The sequence below is a fragment of the Anabrus simplex genome, chromosome 2, assembly GCF_040414725.1.
Source record: "Anabrus simplex isolate iqAnaSimp1 chromosome 2, ASM4041472v1, whole genome shotgun sequence".
Classification (NCBI taxonomy): domain Eukaryota; kingdom Metazoa; phylum Arthropoda; class Insecta; order Orthoptera; family Tettigoniidae; genus Anabrus; species Anabrus simplex.
The window spans coordinates 317,694,825-317,722,250 of NC_090266.1; the positions used below are offsets into that span (position 1 = coordinate 317,694,825).

At 42.6% G+C, this 27,426-nt stretch overlaps 1 protein-coding gene across 1 annotated transcript in view; it reads right to left on the bottom strand.

The window, feature by feature from the left end:
• The window catches only part of LOC136862800 (uncharacterized), a 339,557-nt gene extending 321,202 nt beyond the window's left edge, over window positions 1-18,355 (bottom strand). Inside the window, exon 1 of the mRNA XM_067139057.2 lies at window positions 18,277-18,355. The gene's annotated coding sequence lies outside the window, so the exon portion shown is untranslated. The remainder of the gene's footprint in view (window positions 1-18,276) is intronic.
• Window positions 18,356-27,426: the final 9,071 nt, after the last annotated feature.

The window sequence follows — 27,426 nt, forward strand, 5'->3', positions numbered from 1 at the left end:
ATTTCTAGTGGATTGGTTATGGAGTTGGAATGTATTTTTCGGTGTGCACGATATTGTAGGCGTATTGATTGCAGCTCATCTAAAGCCAGTAATTATTAGAAACCCCGACGATAACTAAACCCATTTTAATTGATGGAATGAGTGATATTTATGCGAATTATATTAGTGCGAGTGCATTTTGCTCAGATTTGTGATGTGCTCAGTAGGTAAATATTCCGTGCTCGTGTTAGGCCGTCCAGCCGTGTATGTTCTACTGAACGGATTTTTGTGATGTGTTTAAGTAGACTGGGATGTATTTTCTGTGGAGCAGTGTGATAATTTTATGCACTCGGGTTATTTAAGGTAGAAATGGACTTTTACTACCCAGTTCTTATTCGACATTTTTGCCCATTATTTTCCCCTAACAGTCAACGTCATGTTTTAAGCCCACCTTTTCTCACTGATTTATGTAATGGTTTGCTCGCATAATGATGGATTTTTCTTCCAGGGTTTCAGATTGAATTAGACATTTTAAAGTGACTAATCTAAAGCTTGGTCATATGTAATTAGATTAGATTTATTCAAAGTAAAATAACGTGATTGGTGGCTTGTCTTCATATGTGAAGCGAAATCTTATGTTCGAGAAAGTTCTCATTTTCTCCCTCCCAGCCAAAATAAAGTGAAATAAAAGTAACCTACGACTAAGATTGGGTTAAAAAGTACAGTATTTTGTAAATGACATGTATCATATTTTTGCTACTTATTTTTTTGTATTTCTTGAAGATATTTGTGGATAGAAGTATATTTTTCTAGTGCTACATTTGATGATGATGATGCTTGTTGTTTAAAGGGGCTTAATATCGAAGGTCATCAGGCCAGTGCTACATTTACTTGCGTGAATTCTCATGGATTGTTCTAGTCATTGTCTGCAATGATCGTTATAAATTTAACGTAACATTATTTAATGAATTTTCGAACATTTCAACGAATGTGATCAAGATTAAACAACTTGTTTTACGTCGCACCGACACAGATAGGTCTTATGGCGACGATGGGAGAGGAAAGGCCTAGGGGCGGGGAGGAAGTAGCTGTGGCCTTAATTCATTAAGGCACAGCCCCAGATTTTGCCTTGTGTGAAAATGGGAAAGCACGGAAAAACATCTTCAAGGCTGCCGGCAGTATGGTTCGAACCTACTATCTCCCGAATACAAGCTCACAGCTGCGCATTTCTAACCGCATAGCCACTGGCTCGGTGAACAAGATTAATTCGAATAACTGTGGAAATAAGGTGTCAATTTACAAATGAGTGACAAATAAGTATTATTAGATTCACTTTGTAAAAATAAGTAATAATCGTGAATAAGAAGGAAAGGACTTTACAGAACTGATAATGATTTATTTGAATTCAAACTGAGAGGAAACTTTTGTTGTGTTATTTCTCTTGCCAACTTTATTCCTCTTCAAGCTTTAATTTATTTTGTTAAATAAAGTTGGGTTGCCATTTTACGGGTATTAATTAATTAAATTATTTATTTATTTGTGTATCACCTTGGCAAAATCATGATCTATTCCTATCCTTGTTGTATGCTTTGGGCTCACGAACGGTCCACCCCTGTGGATCCCTCATGACTCCCAAATGGTAGTCAGGGATTTTACAGGAATACAGGGACAGTGTTATTATCGTACCTTCTTAATAAGTGGCACGACTTTGATGATTCTTTCTGTCTTTCAGTAGACGAGGAGATACACCACGCTAGTGACAGAACTCAGGATGCTGAAAGACAGCTACTTGTGTACCACGTGGAGTGATATACGATGTACTGTACGTGCTGCAACTACAAGCTCAGAGATTATATTCTTCAAAAAAGGGGTGGGCGGACTGTATTTATGTCGATAGATTTTATTACTCAGACAATGAGAAATTAGAGGATCTTCGTATGTTATAAGCTGCATTGTGATCTGTATTGACGGTAATTAAATATAATAAGGTAAAGTGGTCCACCATTCAATACATATTGTACTAGGAACGCTGGTCCAGCATTAGAGTTTAAGTATTTCAAACTTAAAATACGCACCGCCCGCCAACAGAGCAGCTGGCGACAGCAAGCGTGTTGCGAGTGACGTAGGAGCCAGCCCCGGCTCGCCAAGGTTAAGTTGCATCATCCATAGAACCTTCCAAACCTTTTATCATAAATAATTCGTATAGCAATTACAATAGGAATATAATAACATCACCGTATACATCATTTTCATATCTCCAATACCACCAAGTTTCGTTAAAATCCACCTCAGATTAAGGAAGATATTGAAAGAAATGAAACAGCTGCAATCTCCGCGACTTTGATATACAAGAGGAGCGAGAATTCAACACGACACGAAGACGAGCTTGCCCGTCACAGCGAGAGGACGAACGTGCTTCCTGCTGACTCACACTCTCCTCGCCAGGCTATCTGTACTTTCCAAGTACTAGTCAGGCAGCTGTACGTTTTGGTACATCTCTGAAAGAGCATTGTCTACTTTGTGTACTTTTAGGTCCACAGTACGAGCATTATCAGGAAGCACTTCTTAGTGCTAGCTCTTTTTCAGGTTTTTATTCCAAGAAACTACAGGGATGGAAGAACTGCGAGACGACCTACCAGAGGTCTACAGGGAAACAGTAGCGGAGATTGTCCCGTGGGTCGACCACAGGACCGTCCTGCTGAACCTGGCTCTCCCTGCTCTGATGGTGTACTATCGACCGGGACACGATGGCTACAGGGAGGCATACCTCATCATTGAACTCCTCACCAGGCTAGAGGGAGCTGCATGGAAGGACCTCTCAACCAACGCCATCGAGAACATCCCGAAATGGGTGATAATCATTCGCCCCTTGAACCCAGGCCAGATCGGCCGCTATGAGAGGAGCTTTTCTGCACGGACCCACGCTACTTGGCTCCCACGGAGTCGAGGATCGAAGAGTACTGCGGCGCTCCCGAGCTCCACGACGGCGCGACCGAAGTCGACATGCTGTACTTCACGAAGTACACGCAGACCGACAAGGTCGCCAACCAGGATCGTTCACCACCAGCCAGGGCCACCCAGGGAAGGCCCACCACCCGGACGCAGACCAGGAAGGCGACCCGGACTGCGGAATGCGGCATGGACACGGACGCCCCCGGGCGCTCAGAGGCTGCGACCCAGGCCCAGCCTGCTAGCGCCTCGTTTATGATGCAGACATCCATGTGCGCCCTACAGGACAGGGAATGCACAAAGATGCCAGCAACGAGCGACGCCGCCGCCGCCGCCAGCCAGGAGGGAGAAGACGGCACTGCAGCGGGGCCACCCGCCACACCACGGTCACCAGGCCGGGGGAGGGCTACAAGGATGCCACCTCTTCCCCCGCCGAGAAGAGACCACTACCGCCAGGAGGCAGACGCCACCCCCGGACCAGGAGGAAGAAGAAGAAGACGACGACGCCGGCCCACCAGGAAAGGGCTACCCAACCGAAACCAAGGACTGCTCCCAGGAAGGCAGTCGAGTGAGGAGCCAATCAGGAGTGGACCTCAGCGGGTAGCGGCAGTCAGGTGAGAACAGAACGTCCCCCTCAGCAGCTCTTACAGTGTTACCGCTGTTTGAAGGGGGGCCACCGTTAGGTTAGCTGTGAGCTCCATGTGAGGTGCAACCGCTGTTGTGGTAATCACCATTACACGGCCTGCTCTACAGTTAGGGAGGCGCCGGTGAGCACCAACTGCGTAAGGGGCCACCCGACCTCTCATCGCACTTGCCCTGTATACCGAGCCATGGCGCGGGCAGAGAGGAAGGAGGCCCGGCACCATATCCCGCATCCATCCAGGAGGTCTCCGCCACGGCGGGCTTGGCCTCATTCTCCGGGATCGGAGACTGGGTACAAACGACCCTAGCGGAGACGGGCGGTGCGACAGGCCCTAGTGGCTATTGCCGCATGGCTCGGCAACCGGCAAGACCCGCGATAGCCACAGCAGTGTCCAGAAGGACTGATCCCCTGAATAACAGGACCGGCGAGGAATATCCTTATGACTTGTGCATGATACCTATTCCCAACAAACGCAATTACCTGAACCTCTCCAGAACCACATCCTTGCACGTGCTATTTACAAAATGTTGGGTTTTACATGTAGGCATCTTTCTATTTCCGCCTATGTGGTTTTATTCTGACTCTTATTACCCGATTACACCGCTATTGATACCCACCACCACATCTGGCCTGGTAACATGCTGAGCATGGGGACAGGCAGATACTCCTGTAGTATCACACTCCCACTCCTCCCTGCTATCTTTTTCATCTTAGAACTAATAACATGTCGCAGGCAATATAGAATAGTGACGATTGCCATGCGGGGGAGCGGGCTTCGGGGGCCCCCGAAAGAAAGACAAAACAAAAAACAACACGACACATTCTTTTCCCACAGTCGATCCAGGACGGTTGGCTGATGGAAGTTCGTGCCGCGATGTGACAGTACGGAATCGGAGTTTACAGCCAACTATACGAAATGAAGGTGAGCAGTGACTGAAACATTTCAATAATCTTGCGAACTTAGAATCTTGAACAGTTCATTAGGACTTACATTTTCTCAGGTGGTAAACATCTCAAAGTGATTGAAATATTTCTGCAGATTGCGAACTTAGAATATTGAACAGTGCATTAGGACTTGTATTCAAAATGATTGAAATATTTCTGCTGATAGCAAACTTAGAACATTGAACAGTGCATTAGGACTAGTATTGTTCATGTGAAATATGAATGTTAGGAAACATCAAAACTTCACGTGTGAATTAACTTGTAATTTCACGGTATCTTTGAGCCTCCGTGGCTCAGGCGGCAACGCGTCGGTCTCTCAGCGCTGGGTTCCGTGCTTCAAATCCCGGTCACTCCATGTGAGATTTGAGCTGGACAAAGCGGAGGCGGGACAGGTTTTTCTCCGGGTACTCCGGTTTTCGCTGTCATATTTCATTCCAGCAAGACTCTCCACTATCATTTCATTTCATCTGTCAGTCATTTATCCTTGTCCCAAAGGAGTGCGACAGGCCTCGGCAGCCGGCACAATTTCCATCCTCGCCGCAAGATGGGGGCTTCATTCATTCCATCCCTGACCCGGTCACTGACTGGAAAACAGGTTGTAGGTTTTCATTTTCACGGTATCTTTAGATGAACTCAGGACTATTAGTGAACGGAACTAATTTTCACTATCAAGGTATTATAAAGCCTTACCAGTGTTATTATTCATGTTTGAACATAAGCATGTCAGTGTGAGTGAGGGGGAATAATTTCACTCCTGCATTAATAGTCTAATAGTGCTATTTCTTATCATATAACAGTGCGTGTGAACGGAAATAATTTCACATATAAAGTATTTACTCGTAACTTCTTTTACGAAAGTGAAGTAATTGCCATTCATAGTACATCGCAGGGCTAAATAAACTTTGAAATACATGCAAAGCAATCATAAAGCAGTAGAACTGCAAATAATTGTGTTATATTCTTCGAACGTTAAAAGCTTAAGTGAACTATTTGTGAACAATATCATAATTTGTTCCAAATGTCACGTACTTTAAAAAAAAGAATGCGGGTTCGATTCTATTGGCATTCGGCCGCATGAAAGTTAATTTCTTTATTTTCTCAAGTTTATTTGCTTGTTCGATTCTATTGACATTCGGCTGTATGAAAATGAATACCTTTATTTTCTCAAGTGAGAAGCCTCCGTGGCTCAGGCGGCAGCGCGGTGGACTCTCATCGCTGGGTTCCGTGGTTCAAATCCCGGTCACTCCATGTGAGATTTGTGCTGGACAAAGCGGAGGCGGGACAGGTTTTTCTCCGGGCACTCCGGTTTTCCCTGTCATATTTCATTCCAGCAATACTCTCCAATATCATTTCATTTCATCTGTCATTCATTAATCATTGCCCCAGAGGAGTGCGACAGGCTTCAGCAGCCGGCACAATTCCTATCCTCGCCGCTAGATGGAGGCTTCATTCATTCCATTCCTGACCCGGTCGAATGACTGGAAGCAGGCTGCAGATTTTCATTTTCTGAAGTGACCAGTTTATTTGCCTTAAAACATTTGTGTCAATTCCATTGACATTCGATACGGCATCTTTGCATTTACTTGTTTGTCCTTTCATGGGAATGATTAAAGTGAGTTCAGAAATTACACCTCAGACTAATACGTCCAAAATGTAAGGGGATTAAATGCGTGTGTTCGCGCCATCCTTCGGAGTGAGTGATCTTGGTGAACCATACTCCCAGACCTCCAAGATCTTCAAGAATTTCTAGAACTTCTAGAACTGCTAGAGCTTCCCTCGTTGGAATGGACGTGGTTCCATGGTGGCGAAAGCTGATCCATGGTGAGGACGACAGGAGTAACAGAGATGCGCGGGACATCGCCAGCAACATAACGGAGAAAGATCATGCCCAATCCATCATCTACTGTACTGAGATGATATGTACTTGAATTTTCACAATAAAACAAACAGTTTTAAATTTCAGCTTCATTCAAAGTAAATCCTCTCACTCTCTGTACCACTCCAGTTTAATGTACCGTACACGCCCTGCGTACCATCTCATGCTCTTCAAGCTTAAAGTACGGGCGTTTCCTGTTATAATATATACGATGCCAAACATAACTAAATTTCCATGGATCTGTTATTTTCTCATTGAAACTAATTTTCGGTACTAGTTTCGATCTTCAGCCATATATAGTCAAGCATGAAACAGAGCACATCTAAAAATAAGAACACACTTTGAAAAAGGTGCTATACGGGAATGAACGCTGGCTGGACTCATAATAAATTATTCGTAATCTGGAAGTGACAGGTACAACCAGATATGAAGACTAAATTAGGATTGAACTCGAAGGATGAAGCTGTGCATATGAGCCGACTTCTGTCTTGAGGTAATATGAGGAGAAACGAGGAGGAGAACAGTGCTCCCAGCTACGGTGGAGGGAGACTCAGTCGATGACGGGTGGACTCTGTATACAACAATTTAAAGACTAGGGGTTTGGAACTAAACGAGGTCACAGAGGAAGTTGCAAATAAAATATTCTGGAGGAATTTAGTTAATTCAGGAGCTCCTTAACTTGGAAGCATGGGTTGGCGTCCACGAAGCCTTTAGTAGCTGAGTCCTGGTATTGTTTCCACTTACTTGTGCACGGCTCCTTGCATTCATCTTTCCTGTCCGACCTTCCTTGATCAACTCTTGCTCTGCCAACGGCCATGCCATGTTGAAAACACAAGATGGTTTTCCGTGGTTTCTCATTTTCACACGACGCCATCTTAATTAAGGCCACGGCCGCTTCCTTTCCGCTCCCACCTGGCGAGTTGGCCGTGCGCGTAGAGGCGCGCGGCTGTGAGCTTGCATCCGGGAGATAGTAGGTTCGAATCCCACTATCGGCAGCCCTGAAGATGGTTTTCCGTGGTTTCCCATTTTCACACCAGGCAAATGCTGGGGCTGTACCTTAATTAAGGCCACGGCCGCTTCCTTCCAACTCCTAGGCCTTTCCTATCCCATCGTCGCCATAAGACCTATCTGTGTCGGTGCGACGTAAAGCAAATTCTAAAGAAATTCAACTCTTGCTCTTTCCCGATCCCGACGGTGTTATATTTACGAGGCCTCAAGAATCTTTCATTTTCATTACCTTCGTGGCCCTTCCGTTTCTATTGCCGATACCGTCTTTCTTCGATGTGTCAGATCTCCTCCATTTTCCTTCTGACTAATGTTAATAAAGGATGGTTGCCAAGTTGTACTTCCTCTTAAAACATTAACCAGCACCACCACCATCAATTAAGAGGTTTGCAGACTGAATGGTAAGTAAGTAAGTAAGTAAGTAAGTAAGTAAGTAAGTAAGTAAGTAAGTAAGTACGTAAGTAAGTAAGTAAGTATTAATTTCTGCTACAAGTGGCTTACAACGAATGGCAGCATAAAATGCACAATCACCGAGCTCGGTAGCTGTAATCGCTTAAGTGCGGCCAGTATCCAGTAATCGGGAGATAGTGGGTTCGAGCCCCACTGTCGGCAGCCCTGGAGATGGTTTTCACACCAGGCAAATGCCGGGGCTGTACCTTAATTAAGACCACGGCCGCTTCCTTCCGATTCCTAGGTCTTTCCTATCCCATCGTCGTCATAAGACATTCTGTGTCGGTGCGACGTAAAGCAAATAGCAAAAAAAAAAAATGCACAATACAATAAATACACAATAAAATGAAAATAATAAACTACACTATACGTAGTGATGATCTCTTATATGAAACTGATATTAAAGATATTTCCAATAATACTTTTGCTAACGAAAAATATAAAAAACATTAATAAAATCCTATTAATTTAGTAAAATCAGAATTAAATAAAACCACCGTATTTTCGTAATAATAATAATAATAATAATAATAATAATAATAATAATAATAATAATAATAATAATAATAAATATCTTAGTAATAAATACCAATCTTAATAATGAAGTATAATTAATAATAATAAAATTAATAGTCATAGTAATTATAATAGTAATAACAACAAGTCCACCTCTGTGGTGTAGTGATTAGTGTGATTAGTTGCCACCCCCGGAGGACCGGTTTCGATTCCCGGCTCTGCCACGAAATTTGAAAATTGGCACGAATGCTGGAACGGGGTCCACTCAGCCGCGGGAGGTCAACTGAGTAGAGGGGGTTCGATTCCCTCCTCAGCCATCCTTGAAGTGGTTTCCCGTGGTTTCCTACTTCTCTTCCAAAAAACGCCGGGATGGTATCCCCCAAAAGAACCCTGTTCAGTTTTTTTTGCTATTTGCTTTACGTCGCACCGACACATATATGTCTTATGGCGACGATGGGATAGGAAAGGCCTAGGAATGGGAAGGAAGCGGCCGTGGCCTTAATTAAGGTACAGCCCCAGCATTTGCCTGGTGTGAAAATGGGAAACCACGGAAAACCATCTTTAGGGCTGCCGCCAGTGGGGTTCGAACCCACTATCTCCCGATTAGTGGATACTGGCCGCACTTAAGCGACTGCAGCTATCGAGCTCGGTACCCTTTTCAGCATAGAATGTGAGGCCACCTGGGCGAGGTACAGGCCCTCCTCGCCATTTGTATCCCCCGATCAAAAGTCTCAGGCTCCAGAACAGCCCTTGAGGCGGTAGAGATGGGATCCCTTGCTGAGTCCGAGGGAAAAAGCCAACCCTGGAGGGTAAACGGATTAAGAAAGAAAGAAAGAAAGAAAGAAAGAAAGAAGGAAAGAAAGAAAGAACAACAAAAGTCTTAATAATAAAGTAAGGTTATATGAATACAATAACAATATTACTAATAATTAAGTTGACATAAAACTGTATACAGTTCATCGAATATGTCATGACAATTAACATAGTACGGGTATATTTTGTCCTTTGTATAACAGGAACACGCGAACAACAGTCAGACACTGAAAGGCGTAAGAGTTTATAATGAAGAAGTATGTATGATGTATGCATAAAGCTGTAGCAGTAAGACGGAGATGATAATAGGGCTCCAGGCAGTAATAGGATTAACATGGTACGTGGATAATATACCTTCTGATTAGAGCAGAGTATTTATCGAACTAATATAAAAGCAATGCAGCAATGGGGAATGCTTCAATTATCGAGGAATTTCTTTGATTAGTGTTAACAGACGTTATGCTGTTTAGGGTTTGTGGTCAGACAGGAGTTATCAAGACCATACGTGCCAAATAACTGAGAGAGACAAACAGTTGTATAGTCATTCAAAAAAGAATTGAGCGCATGCTCCTCGCATTTAATATTTTATCAGACTTAATCTCAATGATTATCGAGCGGAGTGGTCACGGCGCCGCATTCCAGAGACATGTGGATTCGAACCCCAACGCCGGCTCTCCTGAGAATAGTTTTCTGTGGTCTCCCATTTTCACTTCCAGGCAAATGTCGGGACAGTTCTATCCATAGGCCACAGCCGACTCCTTCCACTTCCTTACCAATTGCATTCACCATAAGTTAATTCATCTTCATTAGAGCCTCAATTGAGGTTGGCGTCAGGAAGGGCATCAGGCCGTAAAATACGCCATATAAATTAATCTCACCTCATTCTCGATCCCGTAGCAATAAACGGGACTGAGGGGCAATAACAAACCCTGTGGGTACCTGAAACAAACAGTACATCTAGAGGTTCATTTGTTTCTCAGATAAGTTTACCTGTCAGGTGTGACAAATACCATACGTTCGTTCATTTTATTTTAGTGACTGGACATCGAGAGAAAGCGTATGACAGTGCAGGGAGTGTAACCGCCCCCACTCAGCCTCTAAGGGCCTTGGCCTACCAAGCGACTGCTGCTCAGCCCGAAAGCCTGCAGATTACAAGGTATCGTGTGGTCCTCTCGGCCGTTATTCTTGGCTTTCTAAGACCGGGGCCGCCATCTCACCGTCAGATAGCTCCTCAATTGCAATCACGTAGGCTGAGTAGACCTCGAACCAACCCTCAGAATGAGGTAAAAATCCCTGACGTGGCCGGAAATCGAACCCCGGGCCTCCGAGTAAGAGGCAGGCACGCTACCTATACACCGCTGGGCCGGCGAGTGTAAAAAGGGCTGACCATAATGAGACTGTTATTAATGGTAGGATGTCAAAGGTAGCCTATCTCTACTGACAATTAGACTTCAGTAAACGTTGATGGTAGATTTTTTGTTCCTTTTTTTACAATTTGATTTACGTCACACCGACGCATGGCATCGATGGGATAGGAAAGGGAAGGAAGCGGCCGTGGCCTTAAATAAGATACATTTGCCTGGTGTGAAAATGGGAGAACACGGAAAATCATCTTCAGGGCTGCCGACGGTGGGATTCGATCCCACTATCTCCCGAAATGAAGCTCACAGCTGCGTGACCCTAACCGCACGGCCAACTCTTGGGTTTTGTTAGTTGTGGTCATAGAAACTTGTAATCCCTCACCAGTACACTGAATCATTTACTAAAGAAATGTTTTATGCAGTTGATTTATGCCGATTACTACTTTGTATTGACGGTCGGTGTTGAAATGCAATGGATGTAACATAATATATTCGATAGCTGCAGTCGCTTAAGTGCGGCCAGTATCCAGTAATCGGGAGATAGTGGGTTCGAGCCCCACTGTCGGCAGCCCTGAAGATGGTTTTCCGTGGTTTCCCATTTTCACACCACTTCCTAGGTCTTTCCTGTCCCATCGTCGCCATAAGACATATCTGTGTCGGTGCGACGTAAAGCAAATAGCAAAAAAAAAAAACAACATAATATACTTGAGCCCGAAGAAACGAGTTGCGAGTAATATATAAATATCTGCTTCCTCGTGACTAAAATAATGTCGATTTTGAAGAGAATGAAGACTACATGACAGGTAGAAAATATGAAATTGTGACGGGTGTTCCAGCCCAAGATGGTATGGAACATCGAAGCAACGTGTACCAACGCTACTGTATTGTATTCTAAAAGTAAACTGACCTTCCATTACTCTGTCGACTTCGCCGCAATGCTAGAAGTAACGCGCTGGGTAGTTTCGAGGATGATTCAGGTATGAACACATGGAAACAATGGCAGTTCCTTTTTTATTTATTATTCGCTTTACGTCGCACCAATACAGATAGGTCTTACGTCGACGATGGGATAGGAAAGGACTAGGAGTGGGAAGGAAGCAGCCGTGGCCTTAATTAAGATACAGCACCAGCATTTGCCTGGTGTGAAAGTGGTAAACCATGGAAATCCATCTTCAGGGCTGTCGACAGCGATGCTCGAACCCACCATCTCCCGGGTGCAAGCTCACAGCTGCGCCCCTGACCGCACGGCCAACTCGCCCGGTAAACAATGGCAGGAGAGTATTCGCAATACAGGTTCAACTAGGAGCTAATAAAACCTTCAGTGTGAACAGAGTTTGGGAGTGGGCTCATACTAGGCGAATGGAGGTGGGTAAATTACCTAAGAGACTAATAGACCCAGCTGCTAAGGATAAGAATGTAAAGAAGGCAGTGGTTGGACTCATAATCTGAAGTCAGAAGGAGTGGAGGAAGAAGACGTGCTTGCTGCAAATAGAGGATCAGGGAAGCGCCGTTATTAGTCTTCTCAAGTGAAGGTAGGGACAACTGCCAAACATTGCTAGTTCTCTGCGGAATATGTTTTAGACCTCGTGGCTGAGGAGTTGTTTTATGGCAGATCTTTCTTCTGACTTCAGCCTAGTGTATTTATGTGTACAGTATATACTCGGTTTTCGTCGACTGTGAAGCGCAGCTCTTTAGGGGTACGGCTGAATACAATGGATAAAATATTTTTATAGCCAGTCGGCATTTAACAGTATTTAAATGTGAGAAGCCTGTGTTAAAACAAAGATGCTCTTTCAGGACAGGCTTCTGCCACCCAGTAACTTTCACTGATCTTAGAGACGTTAAACGCATTTCATTGTTATTATGAACCTCACAACAATCTCTTTCGTTTCTTAATCGTTGCACCCTCCGGGATTGGTTTTCCCCTCGGACTCAGCGAGGGATCCCACCTCTACCGCCTCAAGGGCAGTGTCTTGGAAGTTGAGAGTTTGGGTTGGGGGATACAACTGGCGAGAAGGACCAGTATCTCGCCCAGGTGGCCTCACCTGCTATTCTTAACAGGGGCCTTGTGGGGAACTGGGAAGATCGGAAGGGATAGACAAGGAAGAGGGAAGAAAGCGGTCGTGGCCTTATGTTAGGTACCATCCCGGCATTTGCCTGGAGGAGAAGTGAGAAACCACGGAAAACCACTTCGAGGATGGCTGAGGTGGGAACCGAAGCCTTCTCTACCTAGGTAACCTCCCGAATCTGAGTGGACCACGTTCCAGTCCTCGTACCACTTGCCAAATTTCGTGGCATAGCCGGGAATCGAACTAGGACCTCATGGGGGGGGGCGGCTAATCACACTAACCACTACACCACAGAGGCGGACTTCCCAATAATCTGCTGGATTGATTGGTTCGAAGGGAGTGTAGAGCGCTCAAAGAAGGTGGTTCGATCCCAGCTCAGTTCGGTGTCATTTAAAGGTGCTCAAAAATGTAGGGCACCTCGGCGTCCCCGAAAACAGTAAAAGTAGTTAAGTGTGATGTAAAGCCAATACAATTAAATTATTATTTCTAATTGTGTGGTTTGCGATTATGGGTGGACTATTTGAGATATCAAATAAGTAGCTCCTTAAACATGGTGATGATATGCATGTTGAGGAATACTGCTAAATGCTACGCTAAAGTGCGCCCAGATAGTCGTCGTCAGGGAAACTTCCGTCTCTGAACAAGGCAGCTTCCCTTCCCTCTAACGGAACTCTGTTAAACCTTGAGGAATGCTGGCACTGCTTACTCCTCGATACATGACATACGGAACACATTGAAATTCACATACAACAAGACACACAAATGACATAAAACATCAAATGAAGGGTGACGAACCACATGTGACTAACCAACAAAGTCATGAATCACGGGCTAGTCATTACAAGGAAATCACAGAACGTCAGTTTATTTTGTACTAGACTTGACTAACAATTTTGTGCCTTTTTGTGGTATAAAGACACTTCACCACTTTTCTTCAAGCTAGAGATTACTTCCGAGGAAGCCACGCGACTTCGCCGCTTCTTTTCTGCACAGTGGAACCTCATTAATCCGGTCTAATTGGGGCTCTAGATTCTCCGGATTAATCAAAATAACTTATGAATTCAGCCAAGGTACATATTTAAACACTCTGTTCAGTAAAAAGAACGTGTACACTAGAGTATTTTTAATTTAAGTAATAAAAAGGTTGTTTAGTATACAAGACATAATGCAATACAGTATTAGGCCCTACAAAATACAGAATTAGAACATGGCAACACTTAACACGCTGACTGGTTTCAAGAAACTGCTGATCTGTTGCTGTCTTCTTTTCACATTAATTTCTTTAATAATTAATTTACGCAAAAGCTTCAAATGTTTATAATATGCAGATATGTTTTCATCGTTGTTATCTTCAACGTATTTAATGACAATTTTTAGACTGTATTTAATTTCACTATGTTCATCCTGTTATTCAGTATAGAGTAATAAATAAGTTACAAGATTGTGAGCAACTGCTAAATGACCTCGATAATGTTGTGAGATGGACAGCAGGCAATTGTATGGTGATAAACGGGGTTAAAAGTCAAGTTGTGAGTTTCACAAATAGGAAAAGTTCTCTCCGTTTTAATTACTGCGTCCTTAAGGGGACCACTGTAAGTATTCACATAAATGGGATTGTAAATAAAGGGTACAGATCTCTGCACATGGTTATGAAGGTGTTTAGGGGTTGTAGTAAGGATGTAAAGGAGAGGGCATACAAGTCTCTGGTAAGATCCCAACCGGAGTACGGTTTCAGTGTATGGGACCCTTATCAGGACTACTTGATTCAAGAACTGGAAACAATCCAAAGAAAAGTAGCTCGAAATGTTCTGGGTGATTTCCGACAAAAGAGTAGCGTTACAAAAATTTTGCTAAGTTTGGGCTGGGAAGACCTGGGAGAAAGGAGACGAGCTGCTCGACTAAGTGGTATGTTCCGAGCTGTCAGTGGAGAGATGGCGCGGAATGACATCAGTAGATAAATAAGTTTGAGTGGTGTTTTTAAAAGTAGGTAAGATCACAATATGAAGATAAAGTTGGAATTCAAGAGGACAAATTGGGGCAAATATTCGTTTATAGGAAGGGGAGTTAGGGATTGGAATAACTTACCAAGGGAGATGTTCAATAATTTCCCAATTTCTATGAAATCTTTCAAGAAAAGGCTTGGAAAACAACAGATGGGGAATCTGCTACCTGGGTGACTGCTCTAAAAGCAGATCAGTAGTGATTGATATCATATCATATTCTGGTCATATTCATCCGTTTCAGAGTTTTCTGCACAGATTACACTTTCAATTATCTTTTTCTCTGCGTAGTTTACAACATTGTGCTCCTAACTCAGGTTTATACTGATGTATTCTTATTATTATTTTTTTCTATTTGCTTTACGTCGCACCGACACAGACATGTCTTACGGCGACGATGGGAGAGGAAAGGCCTAGGAATTGGAAGGAAGCGGCCGTGGCCTTAATTAAGGTACAGCCCCGGCATTTGCCTGGTGTGAAAATGGGAAACCACGGAAAACCATCTTCAGGGCTTCCGACAGTGGGGCTCGAACCCACGATCTCCCGATTACTGGATACTGGCCGCACTTAAGGGACTGCAGTTATCGAGCTCGGTATTCTTATTATTAAACGGCTGTCCGGATTAAGCGAAGTCCGGACTGGTGGGGTCCGGATTAATGAGGTTCTACTGTAATAACAAATAATGAAATGGCGTATGGGCATTTAATGCCGGGAGTGTCCCAGGACAAGTTCGGCTTGCCAGGTGCAGGTCTTTTGAATTAACGCTCGCAGGCGATCTGCGCGTCGTGATGAGGATGAAATGATGATGAATACGACACATACACCCAGCCCCCCTGCCAGCGGAATTAACCAATTGCGGTTATAGTTCCCAACCCTGCCGGGAATCGAACCCGGGACCCCTGTACCCAAAGGCCAGCACGCTAACCATTTAGCCATGGAGCCGGATATAACAAATAATTATCAGAATATATTACCTGTAAAATGGACATTTAATGAAAGTGCACTCCGTGTTAATGTACCAGTAGAACTCGGTGTTTGATGCACACTTTATTATCGCACCAGGAACATTATCCTCTACACCGAAGTTTCTTGATATCATAAACATGTCTAGAACATTTGAATATGCCGGGCTGGGTAGCTCAGGCGTTAGAGCACTGCCTTCTGAGCTCAAGTTGGCAGGTTCGATCCCGGCTCAGTACGGTGGTATTTGAAGGTGCTCAAATACGTCAGCCTCGTGTCAGTAGATTTATGGCAAGTAAAAGAGCTCCTGCAGGACGAAATTCCGGCCCCTCAGCATCTCCGAAAACCGTAAAGGTAATAGTTAGTGCGACGTGAAACTAATAACATATTACTTTTGAATATTGAACACAAAGAGCATCAATGGTTCAGGCGGCAACGCGCCGGCCACTCACCGCTGGGTTCCATGGTTCAAATCCCGGTCACTCCCTGTGACATTGGTGCTGGACAAAGCGGACGCGGGACAGGATTTTCTCCCGGTACTCCGGTTTTTCCTGTCATCTTTCATTCCAACAACACTCTCCAATCTGTCAGTCATTAATCATTGCTCCGAAGGAGTGCGACAGGTTTCGGCAGCCGGCACAATTCCTATCCTCACTGCTAGATGGGGCTTCATTCATTCCATTCTTGTTCCGGTCGAATGACTGGAAACAGGCTGTGGATTTTCATTCATTTTCATTATTAAATACAAGAAGCAATTATCATAGCAAAGTATTGGTTGATATTTGAAAGAAGACTGCCGATTAAATGGCGCTTTAAGGTTGGCTAACAACCAGGAAGAGTTAAAAGTTTTCTTTTCAATATCTCGAGAAAGAAAGAGCTCCGAAACGAACAACTCCACGGATGCTAATTTTACTTCAATGCACGCGTTACTATCAAGTTTCATAAAAATCAGAAACGGGAATATCGTAGGGTTTCCTTATAAGTCCATACTCTACTAGAGAACACTATGCTTAGAGAAAATACCAGTTAGTGGACAAACAAGTACGTGATTCCGATCGCCTTGACACTGTCAGATATCCGAAATGCGAACTTGTATAGCGAACACTAATACTAATCACAACAGCGAGAAATTAATTGTGACCAAGAACTTGCTGTAACAGGGCAAGCTAATCAACTTCATACTTACGCGATCACTGGGTCGAAAAATTGCAAATGCCAAGAAGGAGTCAAAATGTCACGTCGCAAAGATAACAAGCGGGAACTACTTCAACACTAGTCCACTAGCGGAAAGTGTTGTCAACAGGAAAACTTCGAGGGATATCAAAAAGTTAAACGGCTTAATACATGCTGGATTCGGCTTAAAAAGAACAGCAAATGTCCTTAAACACTGAAAATGAGGCAAAATGTTAACGAGCCCTATGGACCCTAATTGGAGAGTAAAATATAACAATATTTGCCAATGCTGTACTCAAATGGCATGAATCTAAGAAAGGATTATTCTTTTTTGAATTTGTAGCAATATATTCCATAATCTCATCGTTCCTTTTATAGGGAACTGAAGAGGTGCGACGATTTTGGATGTACTAACTCGGAGCCAAATTTGAGAATGATATTTCGATTTTAGTGACATGTAAACGTCGCATTCATTGTGATAAAAACATACGCATTATGAAATCTTACTCTTTTAACGTACGGTACTTGGAGCATTGTTATTTTGATCAAATTAGCATTGAAATATTTATGTGCAAGTTACTGCTTGATATTCATTTCCAAATTTTTAATAATGTGAACAGCCAACACTAATGTATGCAGTAAGTTATGCACAAAAAATGTTACTTTTCATTTATTTTTATTTTTGTTTTGTTGAGAAGGAAGCCATTCTTGTCAACTTGTTCATAATATCACCCATTCACAATCACTGACAATTAACGCAATGTAAACACTACTGTAGTCTATGTATATGCAAGGTTAAATGCGATTTGATAAAATCTAAGGATGTCCTTGTAGAACGAAGCATGTCTTTCTGTTACTATTACACTTTCTTACAGGTACGTCATAGTGTTCTAAGTTTAGAAAAAGGCTAGGAAAGCAACAGATAGGGAATCTGCCACCTGGGCGACTGCCCTAAATGCAGATCAGTATTGATTGATTGATTGATTGATTGATTGATTGATTGATTGATTGATTGATTGATTGATTGATTGATAATATTTCGACAGACTGGAAAAACGTAAAAGTTAGCTTGTGTCAGACAGGACTAAGTTATGTTTTCCTTAAAGACTTTGAGTCGTGCCTGGAAAAGTATTTTTCTTTATCATTTAAGGTATGTAATTTTTAAGTCTATTACCATTCTAAAACAGCTTATTTCGAAATGAAACTCCATTCACAGTTTTAACTTTGTTCATTTAAGTTTACTGTTCAATACATCGACATGGGGGGGGGGGGGGTTTAGTCACCTGTGGCTTGTTACCCTTCAAAATTTACTAGCGGACCTGCTGTGCTCAGAATTGCTTATTAAATGACCTGTTTACTTTCATGGAGTGCAAGCTAAACTGACTGGCAGCAAGAAGAAAGAGCGCTGGACCAGTAGCTGAAGTCATCTTCCCGCCTTGAAAGTTTCTTTGTACAGTTTACAAACAAACAGAGAGACAAACGAGCTCAGCAACGCGTATGCTCACTTTCTACAAGATCATTGTTGATGACTACTTACCTTAAGTTCAGGCCAGCTCCCCGCTCTGTACCATTGTTGTGACCCAGATAAGTGATGGATTCTCCGCTCCGGTCTGCCAGATGAATGAATTCCGAAGTGAACGGCTGCAGGCTGCTCTCTCAGTGTCGGCACATCGATCCGTGTAGTAGTGCGGGGGAGGGAGAGGCGTGGTCACGAGGATGGCGTCATCTATGAATGAACGAATGAATGAATGCCGGTGCTAGCACGCCCACGTGCTGTCCAGATGTTAGCTTGTACATGGTCATAAACATTTTTCACCGAAATTCATGATGAACTGGTTCTTAGCACTATGCATCCGAACTTTTAATATCGCGTCACTGCCCTGCCTTGATTTTTATTTATTTATTTATTTATTTATTTATTTATTTATTTATTTATTTATTTATTTATTTATTTCGGAAACCAAAACAGCGGGAAGCCGAATTACAGAGTTCCGCAATGAAAAAAATATATTTACAATGGAGTAGCACATAGCAAACATAAAAATATAAGTGGAAGAACAATGAGGAAAATAACATGTAATGATAAAAATAGAGGACAAAATTGAAGACTGACAAAATAACTGTAGAGACACCAATTAACAATAAAACATGAAGGCAAAAAAATGAGGAAAATTGAAGATTAAACGTAAAACGAAGAGAAGAACATAGCTAGGCACACTAAGATAAATCCAGATATAACTCATAAATAACGGAATAGTACAGTAAAAATATATAAATATTATATTATGTACAAAAGAGGGGACAGCAATGAGAAGAGAAAAAAGGAATATGAAGAAAATTAACTAGGTTAAGTTAAGGAAGGATCGATTAAAGGAGGCATACGAAGAAAAACGTCCAAGTTCCTGTCAGAAGATAAAGAGTTAAGGAGGGTTGGTATGCGGATAACGATCTTTGAACGAGAGAGAGATGCGGGAATACGGGATATGAATAGGTGAATTAATCCTGGTTTTGCGAGTTGGAGCATGTAGGGAAAAGAAGGATGCGGGTTCAGGAGAACGAAATAAACCGTTAACAGCGTTATATAGGAATCTAAGGTCAGCTACTTTCCTGCGACTACATAACGGGCGTAGGTTTAACTTATCCAGTATCTGATTACTGCTCAAGTTTCGACAATCAGATACTCTGGCTCTAACAATAGCACAGAAGAATGACTGCACGCAGTCAGTGCGATTCAGATTAGTGGGAGAAGAGGTAGACCAAATGGGAGACGCGAATTCAATAATCGGTAGGATGCAAGATACATAGTAGGCTCTGAGGGCGTGGATATCGGTGATGTCAGAAAATCTATACAACAAACCGAGAAGTGACATTGTTTGTGAAGTTCTTTTGTATATGGGGAACAAATAACAACTTACCGTCAAACAACACTCCTAAGTAATTTTGTTCTGTTAGAGTTGGGAACCGGTTACCGAGAAGGGAGTATTTAATAAGAATAGGGGATTTACGAAGCGTGATCGAAATAGAGGAACACTTGGTAGGATTAGGCTTAAGAGGCCATGTGGAGCACCATTCAGAGAGTGAGTTAAGCCCACTCTGTAAGGAGTTTACGTCTGATAAGGAATCTATTTGTTTGATTATTTTACAGTCATCTGCAAATAGTAGAATTTCAGATGAAACGGAGGATATAGTATTAATGAGATCGTCAATAAATAGGACAAAAGAAGGGGACCTAGGAGACTGCCCTGTGGGACGCCAGAATGTACCATAACAAGAGTCGAACTGAACTCATCAAGAACCACACGCTGAGTTCTGGTATTGAGGAAGCTCTGCAGGAGAGTTAGGAAGCGACCGTGGATATTAAAACTTTCTGAGAGTTTATAGGAAAGAAGTGCGTGGTCTACGGTATCAAAAGCCTTTGCAATATCAATGTAGCACACGTCCAGTTGAAAACTGGCATTAAGAGCAGATTTTGCACGATGGAGAAGAACAGCCAGATTAGTTAGGCAGGAGATACCGGGAAGAAAACCATGCTGTTGGGACGATATATAAGGGAGGGTGAAAGAAAGAAGACGCTTTTCACAGATGGGAGATAGGGTTAGTAATACAGAAATCGGGCTATAGTTTCTGACATCAGACCTCTTTCCACTTTTAAAAACCGGAGTGATGTTAATGATTTTCCAGTCGTCAGGAAGTAGTCGGCTAAGAAGCAACGGTTAAATATAACAGCAATAGGATGGGCCAGAGTCGTAGCGGTATTCTTAAGGAAGACAGGACTGAGGCTATCGGGACCAGTAGCTTTATTGTCTGGCAGGGAGGAAAGTAGAGAATAGACTTCTGACTCAGAGGTGGAAAGATTACTGAGGCTATGAGAAGGAACATAATCAATACACGGAAAATCTGGGAACTGAACAGGTGCAACAAAATTAGATGCAAAGTAATCGTTCAAAATTTCAGGTCTATAACTACCACTGTGTCTTGCACACGCTTTATATTTTTCCTGGTGTTTATCGGAGACCAGAATCGTTGGCTATTACTTCTCACTTCTAGGCATACAGAGTTTATGTAATCCAGGTAATCCCGTTTTAGAAGCTGTTTATGCTGTTTGCGAAGGTCAGAAGGCGACCTTTTCCAGTCTTTTCAGGCTTTCATTTTATTAATTTCTGCAATTTTGGTGTCACTTTTCTTCCATTGCGGGCATCTGGCAGATGTTTAACGAGTGGGTACAAGGTCACCAATCACAGCACGAGTCCAGTCATAGAACAAGTCCACTGCTTCTTGGACTGCACCCACTTGCAGCAAGTGCCAGGATAGAAGAGAGGGGGGTGTGGTTGACAGCCTGCCAATCAACCTTTCGCCACATGGGTACATAGTTCCTGGTATAAGGTCGATGACATTTCGGAGGGCGGGGAGGGGCAACAGAGAATCTTGTCTCTACAGACATGTGGTTCGATTTAAAAATATTTCGTCCCACAGAAATAACTAAAGGCTCAATGGAGCGGAGCAGGTAGTCATGAAGAGTATCCCCACGGATGTACTGTTGGAGGCCTAGGCCCGTAATATAATGGTCGAGATACTGAACCCTTGAACTTACCATTCCATCGTTGGTCGGCCACGGCTGCTATAGTAGAACAATTTAGAACTCTTGAATCTTGGGTCGTTGCGGGAATAAATTCGGTCACGATCTTAACCAAACGATGGGGTTCAGAAGAAAGCCTAACTACTTGAAATGAGGAGCAAAAATGTGCTTACTAACTTTTATTAAACTGAAAGAGCACGATAACATCGTTAATTTAATATGCATTCTTGCCACAAAAATATATTTAAAAAATTTAATTATTGATTTTTGAAAAGTTCCAAACACAGTCACATTACATAACGTCACTTCGTTTCTTCCAATGTCGAAGAATTGCTTCGGAGAAGCTTACATGTTAGTGGACAGCGAAACTGAAAAACTGAAAAAGGGAAGACCTGAAAACCGGGCACCTATTTTCCAAACGAGAACTGAGAGTTAATCCACACGATCCGTGGAAAATCTGACTTTCAACAATTAGAACGCCTGATTTTCTCTTAATTAAGGTTATCCACCAGTCAAATACCCTTCACGGATACGGAACATCCGCCGAATGGACCCTTAATCGAACCAAACTGACTATCAGTTGCTTTGGATAGGTTGCGAAATATTATGGGAAAGCATGGTGTTCACTACAAGTTAATGGCATCATTCACAATTGAAATAAAATTCCACCATGTATTTGTCATTCATGACACCCTTAAGTGATAAGGTAGTCCCGATGCTAAATGTGCATCACCCCAAACAACTGTTCGGAAGGAACCAACAACAACATGATCCGAGAGGATCTTACGTTAAGTCGTTCTAAAGGAACAAAACTGCGAAATGCAGGAAACACTTACTAATCATGCATTTAGAAGAAATGCCAAACACTGAAGTTAATCAAAAAGTGAAAAGTCACTTGAAAATATTATTATTGAACCGATTTTCAGGTTAGAAATGGATTTATTATGCTTAATAAATTTACCAGTCCACGCTAAAATTTACTACAAATTTAAGGAATTCTTTCCCTTGACAACAATGCTACCAGTACAGATCTCTCTATTTACTGTCTGTCCCAACACACTACTGGTAAAGTGATTACTTACTTACTTACTATGAATAAGAATGAAAATACGACAAAATTAAAATAAAATAAAATCACTGGCTGACGAATCGAAACCGCATTCGCAACTCAAGTCTCATTCTAAAACACTGAGTGTCAATATGCACACTATCAAACGAAAAACAATGAAGTTCGTAAAAATAAATTAACATCTCAAAGTCATACAGCTTAACACGCACGAAGAAACACAGTAAAAATATTTAATCTAGATCGGGTCGATGTCCCGCACTTGGACAGCCCTCGTTTGTCAACAGCAGTCCCGTTATCTCAATGAGAGCTTCGCATAGACCCTCTACAATAAATCATATCGTACTGTAACTGCTACCTTCAACCAGGCCACTTCACAAAAAGAACAAACAAAAGAAAAACGAACATCTTAACCGAGACTTGAGTGTGTACAGCTACCATCCCAGACCTATCGTCGGGCTCACTTGAAATCTGTACACCCTAAACCTAATCAGTATATACATGATGCCTTCCAAATCCTATCGTCGGGCGTGACCTAGGACGTCTCATCATCAATGACTCCAAGAATAAACACGTGACGTCCTAAATCTATCGTCGGGCGTCAAAGTGAGTCGTACTACGTCTCCCTTAACATATCAGGCGAAATGCAATTCTCAAACAACTCCATCAATATCACTGAATCTGGTCAGACAAAATACGCACGACGGAACCAACGTCTCTATTATCAACTGAATGCAAGTCGAAATACAGCAAGTGTCTACCTCTCGAAAAGTACAGTAAGTGTCTACATCATTATAATATGTGAACTCAAAAAATAAATAGACGTGACGAACGGTTCTCCACCTCGAACGCAATCTCAGCCTGTGCACTGACGTGTTAGGGAAGCAAATGAAAATTCCCCACACACGTGTACCCTTTTAGTGGATACCTTCAAAATAATAATCATCACCATCACATTCGAAATTCTCAGATCGCCTATCATCAATTCCAACCATCTTATCCATGACTTCTCCAATGAACAAATTAAATATAACCCAAACCGTGTGTCCAAAGTGCTCTGTGATCCTGGAGATTGTCCATTCTCTTATCATCCATGCGGGCTTTACATAACATAGATCACTGGGTGTGTACTACCCAGCCTTTAACACTTTACAAGAGTCGTTTTCACTTGGAATCTTTCTATAAATTTCACAATGCTTCACATCATAGTCATCTCAAATTCGGATTGATTGCGGAAAACAATACAGCCTGCCTCACACAGCCTGTTTCTAAATACTTCCTCTACAAAAATACAGCTTGTCTCAACACTCTTTCTCCTCGCTTTCCAGCGGTATTACTCCCATCTATCTCGTCTCCACATACATATCAATTCATCGCACTCAATTCCTTTTCCTTCAAGATCCTTTTTCATACATCGATCCCCTGGTGAAAACGACAACCATTATTAACCACATCTCTTACTTTACTATTATTAAGGCTTTCGGACCTCAAGAATCCAAGAGCACACATCGACCTTTCGCAATTCAAGTATACACGATGTCTCAAAATTTTCTTCCCATTAGCGACTGTGACTCTAACAAAATTTTATTGACATTATCTAAATATACTTACGATCCTTGTAAAAATAACTGGTTAAATGCAATTTGACATAGAAGAATTTCCTTATCCCGCGGTAGACATTATTATTATTATTATTATTATTATTATTATTATTATTATTATTATTATTATCATCGACCAGCATTTCTGAATGCAACTGACACCTGAAATTACAACATTCGCCACGACAAATTTACACTTATAACGTTCACAAATCCGCACTTTGAATGATATCTCATCTCAACACAAAATTTTAAGCGTCGCATTTTACCGTTTCTGACATGAACTTTACATACTGAAAATTTCACACGCTGACCAAAATTTACAACGCCTTTCGCCTGATAATTACGAATATCACCCGACAATCATCTGGAAAATTTGGTTAGGACAGACAGTAACTAACTACCTAACTACAACATAATGTAAAATAGACAGACCTGCACATTGGTGACATTCTCAGCATTCTGATTACATCATCTCCAGCAACCTCGCACTTAGCCCCTCATTTTCACAGATAACATTTTCATATTTAAAAACTCACTCATCCAAACACTACCCTTCACACACACACGAGATTAAAAATTACCATAAATAATGCACTTTCTTTGTAACTTGCACCACGAACTTCCCTCGTTCTGCAGTCGGCTATAACTGTCTGATGCGTCTCCCAGAGTGGTTTCTCTCCCCGTTGTTTCAACAAGAACAGGTGTTCGGCCGATAAGGGAGTCGAACTATTTTGAATCGCTTCCCCCAGACCTTCTTCACTTACAAGAGTACAGGAAATGATAAAAATAAAATCTGCTGTGTATTTTTCAACCAGCCTACACCTTCCCAGTTCGTCTGCAAACGTTCACAGCTTCTCCAATTCACTTTTCTTCTTACTAAATATATGGACTTTAGCCACGAACATGTATTTGATTATTGTCGGTCAATCTGGCGCGAAATTCTAATGACGACGGGCACGAGCTCCCGCGGCTTCAAGTTCCAGATCGACACTGAAAAATCTACGGTGGGGGGTTTCTTTTATAATTTCCGGAAGGACGCTATCCCCTCTATGAGGCTTGGTTGTGAAATCTGCCAAATTTGCTTCTAATAGACCAATTTTGATAAGATTTGTCCCAGAACTCCGGACAGACTTGCACTTATGTTCGATGTTAAATTTATAATTTTTCTACACTCACCACAGGAGAAATAAATTGTTTCTGCCCGTGCATTTCGCGCTTTTTTCTTCTGCCCACGACCTTGGCACGTGTAACTAGCTCGCTGTTCTCACGCTAACACACACTTGGGCTTAACTGCATCTAAATTGTCCCTGGTGTCACTACCTCCACAGAGGGTGTATGAATAATTTTGCTTATTTATTTCATCCTTTACTATATTATCAAAATCCCTCGTGGTGCAGAATTCCATTAATTTAGAAAATTGTCGGGCACTCGAGCTCCACCGAGGTGTCCCGGCAATCCACGAGCTCGCCTTGCGGGAACCTTCCCACGCAACATCGGGCTCTTGGGAGCGCAAAATGGCTGCCCTCAAACATACAGTAGTTTCTGAATACCAAATAAATATTTGTGAAAAATAAAAATTTTTCTCACCGTAGAATTATGGGTTCATAATCCACCTGCAACGACGAAATGTTTACCCAGAAAGGGGAAATATTTAAACAGGTATATTCCTTCAAAATTCTAAATTGTACATGGGAATTTTGATACAAATGAACCATGATTCTACGTAAAATTTCCCAGCCGATCTCACTCTTGACGTAGGGCTCTGTTACTTTCACGTATTTCCCTGTTTTCTTCTTCCAACAATAGGATTGCGTTACAGATGTCATCAATAAAGTCTTCTCTTAAGAATGAACATTGTAAACATTCAGCGTCTTCCTCTTCTTTACTCCCACTGCTTGCCTGTCCTTGGAGTGGTGCCTCGACCTGTCTTCCTCTCGACGTGACGATCATATTTACTGGTTGTACCTCTTCTTCTTCTTCTTCAGTGACCATTTCTCCAGCTGGTAAGACTGCGTCATCCTGTAGTGGAACTCTTTCTTCTGCTCTATGGTCAATCTGTAAATTTCTTGTTGGGTTGCGGTCATCATTTAATTGGGAGTTGCTCGAAGTCTGTTTCCTGTTGTTATTGATGTTATGTGCGTCATTCGGTTGTCTCTCCTTCAGAATCTGGGATGAAAGACTCTGAACCTTTTCCTACTGGGAATTTGAAGTTGTTTTTCTTCTATCAAGAGTAGACATTGACTCTTGCTCGAAATTCGGCGCAAACGGGTTCAAACCGGAGTTTCGTTGGTCTTGCCTATGTGCCTTCTGGAATTCCAGACTTTCAGCCCCGAAACAATCGGTGTTGACGTCCTGGCGCTGTATAGCCCCCTGCCATTTTTTCCTTTCGTGGTCCTTCCTTAACCCGTCGGTGTACTGAACACGTTCACGGTACCGTTCATCCTCATCACGGCGGAAGTTCTGGGTTCGATTATTTCCCCAGTCCCTGCGGTTACTCAGTCCATTCCTGAAATTCCTCTGGTTTTCTCTGTCCCCATCGTATCGCCTCCAGTAAGGGTTCCTCCTTTGTGGATAATTCCAATTACCCCTACGCCTTTTCCAATCCTCATTTCGTGGATGCGAGGGTTCCCAGTTATTGCGAAACTCACGCCTCCGCTCAGTCGGCTGTGGTTTCCCCTGCTCAGGTGCCTCTGGACTTCCCTCTGGAACCTGGCTAACAGTGTTTACATGTTGCTCGTGTGATCGTCCCCCTCTGGGTGCTATTTGATTATGGGTATGATCCAATTGCCTAAGGATCGTTTCTGCCTGCATGGGGGTCTCTACCTTTGATGCAATAAGCATCCTTTGTACTTCGGGAGGTAGCTGCTTCTGGATGGCCTGTACCAACTCTTGCTCCGAGGGCGGCGCCTCAAGTTCTCTGAACTTTACCATTTGTGCAATAAAGTATTCACTGAACTTAGTAGGGCCTATTGCATTATACCGACGTGAGTATAGCTCTAATCTAAGACTCTGCTGAATTTCCGTACTCCAAAATTTATTGAGAAACGCCCTCTGGAATTCATCAAAGGTATCAAAGTGGTATCGGAAGCCTTTAAACCATAACAGTGGTGCCCCCTCTAAATATCTTTCAGCTACCCTCAACTGACGTTCCTCAGGAATCTTGGCGTCCCGGATGTACTCCCTGAGATCCTTAAGAAATCCCTTCGGCGTGGTATGTGGACCTCCATTAAATTTCTTAGGCTGGTCCTCATGTAACTTGATCATGTTAATAACGTTGGTGACCCCTGAGCTTTGAGATCGACTAGTATCTACATTCGAGCTCTGACCGCTACTATTCACATGACTGATATTTGGCAATTGACCACTGAGGTCAGAGTTAACAGCTGTCGAGGTTTGACTTAATACTTTGTCCACCTTGGACTGCATATCTACCACGCTGCT